The following is a 15,142-nucleotide window of genomic DNA, read 5'->3' as shown; positions in this document are numbered from 1 at the left end:
TGGTTTAGAGGAGATGTACGAGGCAAGTTTTTACACAGAGGGTAGTGGGTGCCTGGAACTCGCTGCTGGAGGTGGTGGTGGAAGCAGGGACGAAAGTGACGTTTAAGGGGCATCTTGACAAATACACAAATAGGATGGGTATAGAGGGATATGGACCCCGGAAGTGCAGAAGATTTTAGTTTAGACGGGCAGCATGATCGGCACAGGCTTGGAGGGCCGAAGGGCCTGTTCCTGTGCTGTACTTTTCTTTGTTCTTTGATAGGTGGATTGGCCACGCTAAATTGTCCCTTTAATTGGAAAAGATGAATTGAGTACTCTAAATTTATTTTTTTAAATGTAAGCCTACTTGTGACAATAAAGATTCTTTACCTTTTACCTTTACCTCCTTATCCAGTCCTCGATTGTCCCAGACATCTGGGGTTCTCTAAAATAATTTCTCCTACATTTCCCCCTGTGGGGAACATGCTGGACCTGTACACTCCCCATTTCCCTTTTAAATGCCCTCCACTGCTCCATTGTAGAAGTTGTTCCCAGTCAACTTTTGCCAGGTCCTGCCTCATTTTAGTAAAATCTGCCTGGCCCCAATCCAAAACTGTCTTTTGCAGGTCATCTTTTGCATTGTCCATAACAAACTTGAACTGTACCGTGTTGTGGTTGCTATCACTAAAATGCTCCCCCACTGCCACATTGAACATTAGCCTGGCTTTATTCCCCAGACCCAGCACTGCTCCATCTCTTGTTGGGCCTTTGCTTTCCACTGCCCAAAGGCAGATGATGGCCTCAAGCCCCACTCTCTCTTTTACCCTCGGTCCCAAAAGTGTGTCCCTGGCAGGTCTGTGCTCTCTGCTGCCCAAAGATAGATGACGGCCTCGAGCCCCGTGCTCTCTTTTACCCTCCATCCCAGAAACGTGTCCCTTGCGTGTCCTATGTTCTCTGCTGCCAAAGGTAGATCTTCAAGAATTGTTGGTTTGGCTGCCCCAGACCCATGAATACCAGTAACATACCTCTGACTAGTCCAAAAATAGAATATAAGCATAAAATGACTGCAGTTTTGTAACAGGGTACGAATTTGGCTGGTAGGTACGGGCAGGAGCTTGATTCCAATACTGAAATGAGGCCTGCACTTATTTCAATTGGCTGTTACAGTCACCTAAAGAAAACCCTAGTCAATTTAGCCGAAGTACCAATGCAGATTGAGTGTTGACCTGTACCCTGTTACAAAACTGCAGTCATTTTATGCTTATATGTTTATGCCCAAAACAATTCTTCCATAGAATAAATATTGTGAATCGGCAGAATTGACTGATCAGAAAGAGGCTAATGTTCATTAGGACATTGATGAATGCATAATACATCTGCTCAATTGGAGACAAAGTCACCTTCGCTGGGATAAAAACAGAAAATGTGGGAAATGCTCAGCAGGTCAGGCAGCATCTACGGAAAGAGAAATAGAATCAATGTTTCAGATCTGTTACTTTTCATCACAACCTGAAATGCTAACACTGTTTTGCTCTCCACAGATTCTACTTGGCCAGCTTAATATTGCCAGCGTTTTCTTTTTTTTTTTCATTTTTCCACTATCTGCTAAATGTTGTTTTGTATTAGTCTCCACTGGACTTGACAAAGTAATCTTCTAGCCCTGACAGGTTACTCTACTGTTCAGGCATGAGGACTATGAGAAACAATACTCAAAGCTTAAATTAAGCACAAATATATTTATTAAATCCGAACAATACAATGCCCATATTGATAATACACCAATGTAGGTGGGCACCTACACCTCAGGGACTGCAGTTCTTCAAGAAGGCAGCTCACCGCCACTTTCTGAAGGGCAACTAAGGATGGGCAATAAATGCTAGTCTAGCCCACATCATGTAATTGATTTTTTAAAAATGAGTTACAAATACATTTCAAGGAATCATACATGCAATCACCAACTCCTTGCCAATTGTTTAGCAGTTGACACAACTTCCCCATTTAAGGTTAAAATCACACTCTGCAATCATTGTTATACCTTTCTTTCCAAGGTGGGCAGGATCTTTCCTTGTCAAAATGTTGCTGTCCTATTAAATCCTCCTTAAGCAGCAACTGTCCAATCAGACATCTAGTTCTGTGTTCATATTATGATATTAGAGACTGCCTTGAAGATGAGCATCCATTCAATCTTCCTTCAGTAACTTAACACATTTTAGATGTTCCAGATGCCATCAAGATCTTTATCAGTAAATATGACAGTAGCTTTCTTTTCTGGTCGCATGCACATTTCAAAACCATTGATTAATTGAACAATGGGTCCCTGAAATTATTAACTTATTACAGCTGTTGCTTGGAGAATTAAAAACAAACTTTATCTGATAAAGATAAACTTTTTGTGGAGTTGGGTTCTGTGCATTAAAAAAAAAACAATCCCTGACATTATCAATCTATCTCAGTTTACATCACTCAGTTTTCAAAACACTTAAGTTCGCTAAACAGACATTTTACCTCTTGATAACATTTTGGTGAAATAACATTTTTCTATTCAGGTTAATGAAATTTCATCAAAGTTCTAACTTTATATTAAATGAAAACATGCTTTGAAGCATGCCTATTTATTGGTTTTGACTCAATTTTACAACTTTTGTGTTTTTTGCTAAACATTCCAGAAATAGCTATTAAGTGTTTTATTTGCCAATGACTCTGTTTATCTGCAATGAAAATAGCATACCGATGGTAACAGATTAACTTTAGTTTGAAAGGCTTTTGATCTTTGCAATGGACAGTTTCTGTACACTGCATTTGCAGCCAACAGAATTTAATGTTTCATTTAAACCATTGATGCTTACCTCCTGGATTGAATAGCTTTTATAAAACTCGACCACATATTTCATTTCAAAGTACAATTAAGTCAGTCAAAATATTACAGCTCCTTACATGGTCTACATTTGGCACTAGATAACTCTGAAATAAAGTTTTATCAATTATATTATTCAACGTATGTTATTGAAATGATATAAAGGCATTGTATCAGTGAATTAAATACATGTTTCTGTATCAAATTGCATAAATCAATGGTTTTGGTCGCTGTTTAATCAATAATCTTTCTTGACCTTGAAATTGGAGTGCTAGTTTCCTTCATGATGAATTGTTATGCTCCTCAAGGTGAAGGATGTCAGGATGAAGCACTCCCAGGTCAGAATTTGTACAACCAGTTGCAGAGCTTCTCTCAGTTTGCACAAAGGCTTTTAGCCTCAACATCAAAATAATATCTCTTATTACAGTAGCATAATAATCTTTATTATTGTCACAAGTAGGCTTACATTAACACTGCAATGAAGTAACTGTGAAAATCCCCTAGTCGCCACATTCGGGCGCCTGTCCGGGTACATTGAGGGAGAATTCCGAATGTCCAAATCATCTAACAGCACGTCTTTCAGGACTCGTGGGAGGAAACCGGAGCACCCGGAGGAAGCCAACGCAGACATGGGGAGAACGTGCAGACTCCGCACAGACAGTGACCCAAGCCGGGAATCGAACCGGAGACCCTGGAGCTGTGAAGCAACAGTGCAAATCACTGTGCTACCGTGCCGCCCACATATTTTCCTTTCTACAATAGCGTGTTAACCAATTATTGCTACTAGTCCATTGGGAACTGGATTAAGATTTCCCAATCATGTTTTACAAAGGAGCCTTAAAGCCAACAGAGCAGGCTTTCAGCAGTATTCAACCCCAACTTGTGTGAGTGAAAATACTAACCCTTGCCTTCAGAATTGAATCTGTGCACTTAGGTAATGGTTACAGTATCCCTTATCCTTGAATGAAACTTACAATTTGGGCCACCTCCCAACACACTTGTTCTTAGTGTAAAAGATGAGGTCTTGTGGCACACTGGTAGCGCCCCTACCTCTGGACCAGAAGCTCTGAGTTTACGTCCAAGTGTGTATGAAGATGCACTAAAGAAAAACTGTAAAAAGTAGCTTTCATACCAGGTTGACATTTATGAACAGAAACATTTTATACAAGTGATATATGGGATACATCATACCTCTGGGCAACAATCTACTCTTTTAACCCGGGGTCATATTGGGTAGCACAGTAGTTAGCACAGTTGCTTCACAGCTCCAGGGCCCCAGGTTCGATTCCTGGCTTGGGTCACTGTCTGTGCGGTGTCTGCACGTTCTCCCTGTGTCCGTGTGGGTTTCCTCCCACAGTCCAAGATGTGCAGGTTGGGTGGATTGGCCATGCTAAATTGCCCTTCGTGTCCAAAAAGGTTGGGTGGAGTTGCTGGGTTACGGGGATAGGGTGGAGGTGTGAGCTTAGCTGGGGTGCTCTTTCCACGGGCCGGTGCAGACCCGATGGGCCGAATGGCCTCGTGCACTGTAAATTCTATGACATGGCGTATAGATTGACCAGATAATTTGGGCAAAACTATTAATCATTTATGATACCAAAAATAGGTGAATTAAGCAGATTAAATCAGAAATATAGAATAAAACTTCAAGCAGTACAGAGACAGTTTAATTAATCAAAGACTAAGAAATCATTTTGAGATTATGTTATCAATTTGAGTCTTATGAATAGTTTTCATGTATGCTCAGTTGGCTGTGCACAGCTGGTTTGTGATGCAGACTGAAGCCAGTAGCGCGGGCTCAATTCCCGGACCGGCTGAGGTTATTCATGAAGGCTCCGCCTTCTCAACCTTGCCCCTCACCTGAGGTGTGTTGACCCTCAGGTTAAATTACCACCAGTCAGCTCTCCCTCTATGCTCATCTGGGACTATGGCGACTTTACTTTTATTTTCAGGTGGAATGACATCAAATGCCTTCTGAAAGTTCAAGCATATATACAGAGAATACCATATTCTAACATTCACAAACAGTTCAACAATTTCAACAGAATTGTGAGGCTGAATCACCCTTTCATGCAGTATCAATTACGACGAGATGAGAGTAGAATGTAATCGAGGCTTTATTACACAGAGATGTGTGGCCTCCTACAGCAGCTTACAAAATGGCTGCTGTTCGGAGAGCACACACAATTATGCTCCGCCTACTGGGCGGAGCCAGCAGGCAAGGATCTACCCCTGTACCTGTAGCACAGGGGCCTTACCGTAATACCCATATATACAACATAATACAACAGTGGTTACTACCACATTCACCCCCTGTTAAAAATGAGTCCAGCGGGGGTGGTGGAAAACTATATACATTTGGTTTTAAAATTACAGAGAAAGTTACAAATTTAGACGATCGGGCACCTTGATCTGTCGTTGAGAGCGCCCCGTGCTGGTGGCAACTCAGGCATCGGCTTGGTCTTCGGTGACTCCGGGAGCGTGTCGAAATCCTCTTCTTCCCCGGGTGGGAGCAAGGGGAGGACGGATTGTCCTGGAGCAGGGGCTGCGGTGGGGTGCAAGGGGGAGGGGAGGGTGGCGCCGGGGTGGGGGGTGTGTGGGGACCCAAAAGGTGCCAGATCCCTGAGGGAGACTGTCTTGGCAGCCGTCGGGGTACGCTACGTAGGCGTACTGCGGGTTCGTATGGAGTAGCTGTACTCTCTCAACGAACGGGTCCGCCTTGTGGAGCAGCACGTGCTTGCGGAGGAGAACGGGTCCGGGAGCTGCCAGCAACGTTGGGAGGGACGCACCGGAGGCGGACTTCCTGGGGAAGGCAACGAGACGTTCATGGGGGGTTTCGTTGGTCGCGGTGCACAGGAGTGACCAAATGGAGTGAAGTGCGTCAGGGAGGACCTCCTGCCAGTCGGAGTCCGGGAGATATCTGGACGATAGGACCGGCTGGACGGCCTTCCAGACCGTCCCATTCTCCCGCTCCACCTGCCCGTTTCCCCTGGGGTTGTAGCTGGTCGCTCTGCCCGAGGCAATGCCCCTGTTGAGCAGGTACTGGCGCAGCTCCTCGCTCATAAATGAGGATCCCCGGTCGCTGTGGACGTAGGCGGGGAAACCGAACAGAGCAAAGATGGTTTTGAGAGCTTTGATGATGGTGGCAGACGTCATATCGGGGCATGGGGCGGCGAAGGAGAATCGGGAATACTCGTCGACCACATTAAGAAAGTACGTGTTGCGGTTGGTGGAGGGGAGGGGCCCTTTGAGGTCCACGCCGAGGCGTTCAAAGGGCGGGAGGTCTTCACCAGGCGCGCACAGTCTGGCCGGTAGAAGTGTGGTTTACACTCCGTGCAGACCTGGCAGTCTCTGGTGATAGCCCTGACTTCCTCAATGGGAGTAGAGCAGATTGCGGGCCTTAATGAAGTGGTAAAAGCGGGTGACTCCCGGGTGACAAATATCGTCGTGCAGGGTCCGGAGTCGGTCCACTTGTGCGCTGGTACATGTACCTCGGGACAGGGCATCGGGGGCTCGTTGAGCTTACCAGGGCGATACAAAATGTCATAATTTAGGTGGAGAGCCCGATCTTCCACCTCAAGATTTTATCATTTTTGATCTTACCCCGCTGTGTGTTGTTAAACATGAAGGCAACCGACCGTTGGTCAGTGAGGAGAGTTAATCTCCTGCCGGCCAGGTAATGCCTCCAATGTCGCACAGCTTCAACGATCGCTTGGGCCTCCTTTTCGATGGAGGAGTGCCGAATTTCGGACGCAAGGAGTGTGCGGGAAAAGAATGTCATGGGCCTGCCTGCCTTGTTGAGGGTGGCGGCCAGAGCGACATCTGATGCATCGCTCTCGACTTGGAAGGGGAGCGTCTCGTCGACCGGCTGCATCGCGGCCTTGGCGATGTCGGCCTTGTTACGGTTGAAGGCCTGGTGAGCCTCGGCCGTCAGTGGGAAAGAGGTGGATTGAATGAATGGGCGGGCATTGTCCGCATAGTTTGGGACCCACTGGGTGTAATACGAAAAGAACCCCAGGCATCGTTTGAGGGCCTTGGGGCAGTGGGGGGAGGGGGAGTTCCATGAGGGGGCGCATGCGATCGGGGTCGGGCCCTAGAACTCCGTTCTGAGACACATAGCCGAGGATGGCTAATCGGTTCATGCTGAACACACACTTCTCCTTGTTGTAAGTTAGGTTGAGGAGTGTGGCGGTGTGGAGAAATTTGGAAAGGTTAGCGGCGTGGTCCTGCTTGCCGTGGCTGCAGATGGTGACATTGTCCAGGTTCGGGAAAGTGGCCCGCAGCCCGTACCGGTCAACCATTCGGTCCATCTCCCGTTGGAAGGCCGAGACCCCGTTGGTGACGCCGAAGGGAACCCTAAGGAAATGGTAAAGGCGGCCGCCTGCTTCAAATGCAGTGTATGGGCAGTCCGCCTTACGGATGGGGAGCTGGTGGTAGGTAGATTTCAGGTCCACTGTCGAGAAGACCCAGTACTGTGCAATCTGATTGACCATATCAGATATGCGTGGGAGGGGGGACGCGTCGAGCTGCGTGTCCCGATTGATGGTCTGACTGTAGTCAACGACCATCCTGTTTTTCTCCCCGGTTTTCACCACTACCACTTGGGCTCTCCAGGGGCTGTTGCTGGCCTCAATGATACTTTCCCGCAGCAGCCGCTGGACCTCCGACCTGACGAAGGTCCTGTCCTGGGCACTGTACCGTCTGCTCCTGGTGGCGACGGGTTTGCAATCCGGGGTGAGGTTTGCAAACAGGGAAGGCGGGTCGACCTTAAGGGTCGCGAGGCCGCAAACAGTAAGGGGTGGTAGGGGCCCGCCAAATTTCAGGGTTAGGCTCTGGAGATTGCATTGGAAGTCCAGGCCGAGTAGCAAGGCAGCGCAGAGGTTGGGGAGGACGTAGAGCTGGAAGCCGCTGAACTCTACGCCCTGGACGGTGAGGGTGGCGATGCAGTACCCGCAGATCGCCACGGAGTGGGATCCGGAGGCCAGGGAGATTCTTTGGTTAGCGGGGTGTACCGCGAGGGAGTAGCACCTTACCGTATCGGGGTGGATGAAGCACTCAGTGCTCCCAGAGTCCAGAGGTAGGATGTCTCGTGCCCATCGACCTTCACCTTTGTCGAAGCGGTCGAGGTTGTGCGATCGAGACTGGTCAATCGTGACCGAGGCGAGACGCGGCTGCTCGTCGGCGGTTGCAGGCGATGAGCGGCCCGATGAGGTGTCTGATGGGCAGGGGTCCTGAGGCGGGTAAGATGGCGGCGCCCACGGGCCGCACGTGTCCTGGGGCAGGCAAGTTGGCGATGCACAGGAGGGGTGGGCCGTGCGGTCGGGGGCATAAGCCTGTACGTTGCGTGAGGCGACCGTGAGCGAGAGCGCTCATTTCTTGATCGCCGCGAGGTCAAGCATGGCCCCTTCTAAGAGGCACTGGCGGATGTAGTCAGGTTTGGATGTTCAGTGGCCGAAACGGCCTGGCAGTCACAGTCTCTCACCAGGACGAGCAGGGCACGCCAGAAATCTGCCACAGACTCACCGGGAAGTTGGTGCCGAGTGGATAGGAGGTGTCTGGCGTAGATCTTGTTGGTCTGCTGAGCGTAATTCTCCTTCAGTAGCGCCATGGCCTCTGCGTAGGTAGGCACGTCCTGGACGAGGGGAAATACGTTGGAGCTCAGCCGCGTGTACAGAATCTCGAGCTTCTGTGCTTCTGAGATTGGGTCTGGCGCAGACCCGATGTATACTTCAAAGCAAGCTAGCCAATGTTGGAGGTGCTTTTTGGCGTTGTTTGCTTGAGAATGCAGCTGCAGGCGATCCGGCTTGATGCGGAGGTCCATCTCTGAAAAATCTCTGTGTTATAAATTGATGCACTATCAATTACGACGAGACGAGAGCAGAATGTAATCGAGGCTTTATTACACAGAGATGTGTGGCCTCCTACAGCAGCTTACAAAATGGCTGCTGTTCGGAGAGCACATACATTTATACTCCGCCTACTGGGCGGAGCCAGCAGGCAGGGATCTACCCCCGTACCTGTAGTACAGGGGCCTTACCGTAATTCCCATATATACAATATAATTCAACAGTGGTGACTACTGCACCCTTGTGACATCAATACTCTTTAAATGAACATTGATGTAATCTCATAAAATACTCCAGAATTTCCCTAACAGATGTCTGACTAATTTATCTATAATTACCAATTCAGGCTTCACTATTTTTTAAATTGTGGGACTAAATGAACCACTTTCCAGTCCACAGGTAGACCTGAATTTATAGAAATAGTAACCACAGTCTCATCTACTTCATCATTCGATTCCCTCAGGGCTCTAATGTGTGTTATATTTGTTACCAGTACTCAATAGATTTTAGTGCTTTGATTTTGTTTGCAGTACATGCATTATTATGTTTTGTATCCGTTAAACATTCCAGGAGTAGTTGAATCAGGTTGAGATCATGTCTACTATATATTTTTTTTAAATATTTTTTATTCTCCTCCCTTTTTTGCATTTGTAGCACCATCGATCACACACGAGGCGAGACGTAAAGAACTTCAATCGAGGCTTTATTGAGCAGACTTGTTCAGACTCGTTCCCCAGCAGCTCAGTCACAGAATGCAGCTGCGGGGATTAAACCCAGGTTCTTATACCCTGCCTATCTGGGTGGAGACCAGTAGGCGGCGGATCCAATCGGGATCCAGCAACTGTCCTCCAATGGCTCCTCGGTATTCATGGTGTACCGTATTACCCTTAATACATACCACCACAGCATTTTCTCCCAATTTTCATCCAACCATAAACAACAATCAGTAATGAATGTAATGTCAATCCCCATATCAAAATAACAATCCCATCCTCTCACCCAATCCCAAGACATTAGCCCGCATGTTAACATAAACAAATGACAGAAAGGAATCAGGAATCACCCATAGTCACCATTAACACATACAGTCCCTCTCCCCCCCAACCCTCCCAGCAGCCCCCCCCCCCCCCGCCTCCCCCAATGTTCGATGTGATCCACTTCTCGAAAGTGCATAATGAATAATGCCCATGAATTGTAGAACCCCTCCATCCTTCCCCTCAGTTCAGATTTGACCCTTTCAAGCATTAAGAATTCCAGCAGATCCTCCCGCCACGCCAGGGCACAGGATGGAGAGGTTGATCTCCACCCTAACAGGATCCGCCTTCGGGCGATCAACGAGGCGAAAGCTACAACATCTGCCTCCGCGCCCATTTCCAACCCCGGCTGGTCTGACACCCCGAATATGGCCTCCCGAGGGCCCTGGTCCAGTTTCACGTGGACCACTTTAGAGATTACCCTAAAAACCTTTCAGTAATCCTCCAGCTTTGGACAGGACCAAAACATATGAACATACCGCAACGTTCACACATCTTCTACCCCTTCAAAGAGCCGGCTCATCCTCGCCCTTGTAAGGTGTGCTCTGTACACCACCTTCAGCTGTATCAGCCCCAACCTCACACACGAGGTGGAGGCATTAACCCTCCGGGGCACCTCACACCAGAACCCCTCCTTCATACCCTCCCCCAATTTTTCCTCCCACTTTGCCTTGATCCCTTCTAGCAGCGCCTTCTCCTCCTCCAAAATAGCCCCATAAACTGCCGATACTACCCCATTCTCCAGTTCCCCTGTCGTCAGCACCTCCTCCAGCAACAGGGAAGCCACCAAAGTCTCGAACCTGCATGTATCTAAATATTTCCCCCTGCTCCAGCCCATACTTCGCTCCCAGCTCTTTCAAACCTGCAAAACGACCCCCAAGAAACAAATCTTTTAGTGTCCTAATTCCTTTCTCCTCCCATCTCCGAAAATTTCCATCCCACTTCCCTGGCTCAAATCTATGGTTCCCCACGAATCGGCATTTCCCTTGTCCCTGCCCCCAACCCGAAGTGCTGGCGAAACTGCCTACAAATTCTCAACGAAGCTATTACTACCGGACTCCCTGAGTATCTCCCCGGGGCCGTCGGGAGCGGCGCTGTCCTTTGGCAGGAAAATCGTCAGGCACTGAAAAATAAACAGGAATCGCGGCAGCACATTCGTTTTAACCGCCTGTACGCGGCCCGCAGGTGACAGAGGGAGACCATCCCACCTTGCCAGATCAGCTTTCTCCCGCCCCACCAAACTAGAAATGTTGTACCTACCGAGCTGTTGCTCTCTTTGGTCTTTGGTTGGCTCTGAATATGGCGGTCAATATGGTTGACTTCCTTAATTCTAATTATGTTTGCTCTAGAGTCGCCAGGTATCTTTCGATATCGCCATAAGGTGCAAAACCGAATACTGATCAAAGACTCGATACACCAGTTAGTTAGTTCAAAGTCAATGCTTATTTATTTACACACACAGTTAAATATACTCATGCATGAAACTCTGCAGACTAAACTATCACTACTGCTGAAGCATATACTTAGCTTCGGGCGCCCACTCAGTCAGAGGAACAATGGCCGTTGTTCGGGTCTGAGGCTGCTGGGGTCGAACTGGTACAGGGGAACAGCTAAGGTCGTCCATCTGGTAGCGTGCGTTGACCTTGGACTTACTTGCTTCTGGTGCAGCTGGTGGACAGGTCTCTCCTCGGTGAGAGCCGGGTGCAAGAGAACGATTCTCGCTTGGGGGCTCCTTCTTATACCCAAAGGGGCTTCGCACTCTTTTGGGCGGGCCTTGAACTTGGCCCCAATCAATTGGGCCGTTTCTTGATCGTTCCTATTGATTTAATCCAATAAAGGGGTGGGTGCCCTGATGGCTGGGCGTGTCCTAGGTGGCCGTTGGCCTGCTTTGTTTTGGTTTCCTCTGGCGCCAGGGTGTCTGCCTTAGTATCGGTTACTCAAATGTTACTCTTTTGTTCCCGGAGATGGGCCATTAGTATGCTAATGGGCCTAAAGTTTTGGTCTTGTCTGGGAGCTGCGGCTCCAATATACAGACAAGCTCTGAACCTGCTTGTTTTCTCAGCATTGTCCATTTTCCCTGCAATCTTTGCAAAGTGTCCATTTTGTAATTGGGAAGTGGCCATCCCAGATGGCTACAGAGCCCCTCCCCAATCTCGAGCAACCTGCACCCCCAAGTATCTAAAGTGAGTCCCTGCCTTAAGGAATGGCAGCCCCCCCACCCCTGGCTGAGACACCACAAAATATTCACTCTTGTCTAGATTTAATTTGTACCCCAAGAAAGACCCAAACACTCGAACAGCTCCAGTACTCCCCCTATTGACACATCGGTTATGACACGTGTAATAACAAGTCATCGGCATATAAGGACACCCAATGCTCTATTGCCCCCCCGCACTATCCCTTTCCAAACCCCCAAACTTCTTAATGCGATGGCCAATGGCTCAGTTGCGAGTGCAAACAGCAGGGGGGCTTAGGACATCCGTGCCTAGTCCCATGGTGGAGAGGAAAGTATTCTGAGCTGATGTTATGCGTGCGGACACTGGCCCTCGGCTCCTTATATAATAGCTTTACCCAGTCCACAAATCTGGGTCCAATTCCAAACTGCTCTGGAACTGCCATCAAGTACCCCCATTCTACCCGGTCAAACGCTTTCTCGGCGTCCAATGCCACAATCACCTGTTTCCTTCCCCTCCGCCGGTACCATAACCACGTTGAATACCTTCCTAATGATGTCTACTATATTTAATTCTAAAGATTGATGTGAAGAACTGATTTAGTTCAATTATTTTCTTATTTCTTCCCTTGTCCATTTGCATCACATTATCCATTACAGGACAAATCTGGACCTCAAAAATCCCTCGATTGGGTTAAAAAAAATCATTTAAATTGCACCTTTCATAAACATAGGATGGCCCAGGGTGCTTTACAGCCAATGAAATAATTTTAAAGTGTAGTTACTGCTGTAATGTAGGAAACACAGCAGCCATTGTTCCACACAATTAGCTCCTACAAACAGCAATGTGATAATGACCAGATAATCTGCTTTTGTAATATTGATTCAGGGATAAATACTGGCCAGGACATCAGAGACACTTCCCCAGTTCTTCTTTGAAGTAATACAATAGAATATGCTCCACCCACCTGAGAAGGAAAAGGGCATTAATTTAATATTTCATCTGAAGGACAGCACTTCCAGCGGTGCAGCATTCCCTGAGAGTCAGCCTTGATTTTTGCATTCAAGTCGAACTTGAACCCACAATCTTCAGCCTAAGGGTAAAGAGTCAGCTGAAACACATCAAATTTTATATTGTACATCAAAAATATACATTTTTTTCAAACACTTCTGTTTGTCTTTCAGTTATCATATTTTTAATTATATTTGTTCCAATTAAAAATTCTTATGTGTCTATTTATAATGGATTTTGCTCATGTAAACTCATTGTTGTAATGGTGCAATCTGGCTGACTGTTTCCCACAATCATTCCGGTTAATTCTGATTTCTTGCCTTTTTTTTTCTCAGTCACAGAAATTTTAAGCATCCCAAATAACCTTTTAACTAAACATATAAAAGAACAAATAACGCATTTCTCAATAACATAATCACATTCATAGAATTTACAGTGCAGAAGGAGGCCATTCAGCCCATCGAGTCTGCACCAGCTCTTGGAAAGAGCACCCTACTTAAGTCCACACCTCAACCCTATCCCCTTAACCCAGTAAACCCACCTCACCTTTTTGCACACTAAGGGCAATTTATCCTGGCCAATCCACCTAACCTGCACATCTTTGGACTGTGGGAGGAAACCGGAACACCCGGAGGAAACCCACACAGACACGGGGAGAACGTGCAGACTCCACACAGACAGTGACCCAAGCCGGGAATTGAACCTGGGACCCTAGAGCTGTGAAGGAACTGTGCTAACCACTGTGCTACCGTGCTGCCCACAATTTGGATGAATTTGTCATTTGTATCTTGTAATACACAAATTGAATTGGGTCTGAACTTGATGTTTTTTTCCTGGCAGTAGTGATGAGCTGAATATGGAGTTTGCAGTCTGAGCATGTGGAGTGGCCACCATTTCCATTATGGATCTGCCATTCAGTCAGCTGCGGCATCAGACTCAACAACCTTTCAATATTACATGAAGAAAAGCTAGAGGATAAAGTTGAAACTTTTACTCAAGATTAGAACATAGAACATAGAACGATACAGCGCAGTACAGGCCCTTCGGCCCACGATGTTGCACCGAAACAAAAGCCATCTAACCTACACTATGCCATTATCATCCATATGCTTATCCAATAAACTTTTAAATGCCCTCAATGTTGGTGAGTTCACTACTGTTGCAGGTAGGGCATTCCACGGCCTCACCACTCTTTGCGTAAAGAACCTACCTCTGACCTCTGTCCTATGTCTATTACCCCTCAGTTTAAAGCTACGTCCCCTCGTGCCAGCCATTTCCATCCGCGGGAGAAGGCTCTCACTGTCCACCCTATCCAACCCCCTGATCATTTTGTATGCCTCTATTAAGTCTCCTCTTACCCTTCTTCTCTCCAACGAAAACAACCTCAAGTCCATCAGCCTTTCCTCATAAGATTTTCCCTCCATACCAGGCAACATCCTGGTAAATCTCCTCTGCACCCGCTCCAAAGCCTCCACGTCCTTCCTATAGTGCGGTGACCAGAACTGTACGCAATACTCCAAATGCGGCCGTACCAGAGTTTTGTACAGCTGCAACATGACCTCCTGACTCCGGAACTCAATCCCTCTACCAATAAAGGCGAACACTCCATAGGCCTTCTTCACAACCCTATCAACCTGGGTGGCAACTTTCAGGGATCTATGTACATGGACACCTAGATCCCACTGCTCATCCACACTTCCAAGAACTTTACCATTAGCCAAATAGTCTGCATTCCTGTTATTCCTTCCAAAGTGAATCACCTCACACTTCTCTACATTAAACTCCATTTGCCACCTCTCAGCCCAGCTCTGCAGCTTATCTATGTCCCTCTGTAACCTGCTACATCCTTCCACACTGTCGTCAACACCACCGACTTTAGTGTCGTCTGCAAATTTACTCACCCACCCTTCTGCGCCTTCCTCTAGGTCATTGATAAAAATGACAAACAGCAACGGCCCCAGAACAGATCCTTGTGGCACGCCACTTGTAACTGAACTCCATTCTGAACATTTCCCATCAACCACCACCCTCTGTCTTCTTTCAGCTAGCCAATTTCTGATCCACATCTCTAAATCACCCTCAATCCCCAGCCTCCGTAGAGGCTGAAGAAGATTGAATGTTTCCCTTAAATTGAGTATGGTTTGTAAAGGGGAAACTGTGCATATGTGAATCTGATTTAATATAAGGCCGCTACTAGCTACATATCTATTGTAACATTCTTTTCTGCTGTGAAGTTACAGAAGTACA

The 15,142-nt window shown here is 47.3% G+C and overlaps 1 protein-coding gene across 1 annotated transcript in view; it reads left to right on the top strand.

The window, feature by feature from the left end:
- Positions 1 to 15,142, top strand: part of popdc1 (popeye domain cAMP effector 1) — a 69,636-nt gene that overhangs the window by 14,699 nt on the left and 39,795 nt on the right. The window lies entirely within an intron of this gene.

Source organism: Scyliorhinus torazame, chromosome 4 (assembly GCF_047496885.1).
Source record: "Scyliorhinus torazame isolate Kashiwa2021f chromosome 4, sScyTor2.1, whole genome shotgun sequence".
Classification (NCBI taxonomy): domain Eukaryota; kingdom Metazoa; phylum Chordata; class Chondrichthyes; order Carcharhiniformes; family Scyliorhinidae; genus Scyliorhinus; species Scyliorhinus torazame.
This window is presented reverse-complemented; position numbering and strand designations above follow the sequence as displayed.